We start from the raw sequence: 3,351 nt of genomic DNA on the forward strand, positions 1-3,351 counted from the left end.
GTTTCAAGATAATGATTACTTTCATATCTTATTGTGACAAAATTCTTTACCTTGACAAAGTTTACGCAGAAAGATTGGGGAAAGTAAAATCAGCAATATGTCTTAGCAAGGCTAGGGTGTTGATTACACGTGCTGATATAAAACAACAGGAGAAAATACTGAAAGTGAAGACTCTGGACCAGAATAAAATTGTTAGTAGGGGGTAAAATGAAGGCTTGGGGTGTTCTTTCAGGTGAACCTCTCTGTGTATCTGTGGAGGATATTAGGGACAATCTGGTCCCTCAAGTTGTTTTGGCAAAGAGATTACAGGCCTGGGGGTGGGGGGGAAATGTGATAGCTGATCTGTTCTGTTGAGTTTTTCTGGTGAAGTGCTGCTGTGAAAAAATCTATTTCGGCTGTATCAGTTATTCAGTCAGAAAGTATGACCCTCCTCCGTTGCGGTGTTTTAAGTGCCAATGAGTGGGACACGTTGCTGCTTCTTGCAGGCGGAAATGTGGAAGAGAACGTGAATATGGGAATTGTGAAGTTGGCGTTGGGGCAAGATGCGGTGCTCACAGTGCTGCTTATTTAAGATGCCCTGTTTTACAAAAGGCTTTGGAAATTCAGAAGGTGAGGTTAGGACATAACATTTCTTACGCTGAAGCTGTGAGATTTGATTCCTCTACATCTGTAGGGTGTTGGGTTAAGACAGGCACTTACAAGGTTTCAGATGGGGGAAGATCATGAAGTGAGGTTCTGTAGGTGGGGAGTGGGGGAGGTGAAGTATCTATGGAGGTATTGATTAAAAGATAGATTTTCTTGCGTTTCTGTGTGCTGTGGTTAATGGAACACTACTGGTAGGAAAGAAGTCTGATAAACTCAGGATATTGGTGGGTAGAGCGTCAAAGTATTTGGGTTTAGTGGGAATTACTCCTGAACAGGTAAATGAATTGCTTAGGAGGGAAGATTTGGGGAATGACAGTAAAGAGAATGGGCTGATGGTGAACAGTGATTGTACACAAAGTGCTACACAGTGATCTTCTCTTAAACTTACAGTTCTTCATTGGAATGCGAGAAGTCTGTTCACCAACGTACGGGAACTTAAAGAGTATGTCTTAGGTTTTGGTATTCCCTTGAGTGATACTTGTGTGCAAGAATCAATCACAATTATCGTTTGAGATTCTGGGTTATGAGCTGAGGGAGGAGGCTGTGCCACCTTTGTGCAGGACAGTTTGTTGTACAGAAGCTTGTCTTCTCCAGAAAATACCGAATGTGTAATTATTGAATGGTTGTATTTACAGGGTGGGAATTGTGAACTTTTATAATCCAGGTCAGGAACTGTCTGTGGAAGGTTTGGGAAAAATGGCAGGAAAATATTCTGGTAAAATTATTTTTTGTGGTGACTTTAATGCAGAGTGATTTGCAGGGCAGTAAGATTACAGTGCCAGTGAAGCAGTAGTAGAGGAATTTTTGGAAGAATATAATTTAATTTGTTTAAATGATGGAAGAAAGACAAGGATGGATATTGCTAAAGGTGGGGGCTCTTGTCTGGACTTGACTCTTATCCCTGCTCCACTTGCAGTTGTGATGTAATGACTGATGGTATGGGGAATGATCATTTCCCAGCCCTGTGTACTGTAGGGATGAAAGTTCACTGTCAGAATTTGGATTCTGGTACTAAATGGTGTTTTAGGAGGGCAAACTGGGAAAAATTTCTGTTGAGTGAAGAAACCATTTTATCAATTATCTCCAGGAGACACCATTGTCACCCAGTTTGGATAGGGCCCAAGTGCAGAATGAGAGACACTGACGCGGGTCAATAGTTCACAGACTTTAATGCGAACAGTGTTAAAGGGAAAATAAAACAATAAACACTAGGCCAAATAGGGCCATTAACTAAAACTCTCAAATGGAAAACAAAGCCTATACTGTGGCTGAAAAGAACAACGAGGAATAAAACGAGTACCACTAGTCTTCAGAGTCAGTTGACTCGACAGTCTAATTTCTCAGGGAAGACAGAATGCAGGCACCAAAGCATTTCTGTGTCCAAGTCTCAACAAATACTACGACGGAATGAACGGAGTTAAATACTATCACAACGAAATAATAATTAGCTGACACGTGCATATTCACGAGCGCAACTGCCAAACCTTCTGTGGCTGACGCTACCGCAGGAGACTATCGGAGTATAATTTCTAGTTCGTGTGGGGCAGTCCATCAGGCCATTCCTCTGGTGTCTCAGAGAGCTGGTAAGAAATGTGTTCCTTGGTGGACACAAGAATGTACGAAGTCTATCAGAGACTGGAGATGGGCTTTTTGCATTTTGAAATGTAGATTAACGCAAGAAGCCTTGAAGAACTTTCAGAAGAAAACAGGTGGCAAGGAGAGTTATTAGGAATGCTAAGAGAGCAGCTCAACAATTGGGAGGGAAACTGGTCTGACAGTGCTGTGGAGAATGCTAAAGAAAATAAATGGTGTCACAGGTTACATCCAGATTCCAGTGTTAGCGGAGAATAGAAACTTGGCTACAATGGTCATAGAAAAGGAAAACATGTTCGCAAAGACACATGGACTAGTCAATTTAGGGGATAATATATTCAAATTCAAATGCAGAAAAACTAGTCACACTTGGCCATCATAAACTATAATGCTCTCAAATTCGTACGGCTGCAATGGTGAAAGTGCAAATAAAGTATTAGAATACCAGAATTAAATGCTCAGAATCAGGTTTAATATCACCGGCATATGTCGCGAAATCTGTTGTTTTGCAGCACCATTAAATTGCAGTACGTAATTTTAAAAAGCCATCAATTACAAAAAGAAGTATATACTAAAACTTAAAGTAAGTAAGTAGTGCAAAAGAGAGCAAATGAAAAATAGTGAGGTAGTGTTCATGGGTTCATTGTCCATCTGATAGCAGATGGGAAGAAACTATTCCTGAAATGTTGAGTGTGTCTCTGCAGGTGTGTGTGTTCTCCCCTCCGACGGCAGCAATGAGAAGAGGGCATGTCCTGGGTGATGATGGTCCTTAATGGTGGATGTCACCTTCTTCAGATGAATACTTTACTTTATACTTTATTGTCGCCGAACGATTGATACTAGAACGTACAATCATCACAGCGATATTTGATTCTGTGCTTCCCGCTCCCTGGATTACAAATATTAAATACTAAAAATATTAAAAAGATTTTCCTCATATGGGTTAAAATTCCAATATCGAAATCCAAGTATGTATCAAAATGGAACTGTGGGTAGGTACAATCCTTGACAATGGATCCTAAAGAAGATATTTATCCCACAGATTAATACTGGTTGGAAATTATCTATCTAGCTCAGAACTTACCAGAGGAATAAATGAATGACAAAATTAAG

The sequence above is a fragment of the Mobula birostris genome, chromosome 22 (assembly GCF_030028105.1).
Source record: "Mobula birostris isolate sMobBir1 chromosome 22, sMobBir1.hap1, whole genome shotgun sequence".
Lineage (NCBI taxonomy): Eukaryota > Metazoa > Chordata > Chondrichthyes > Myliobatiformes > Myliobatidae > Mobula > Mobula birostris.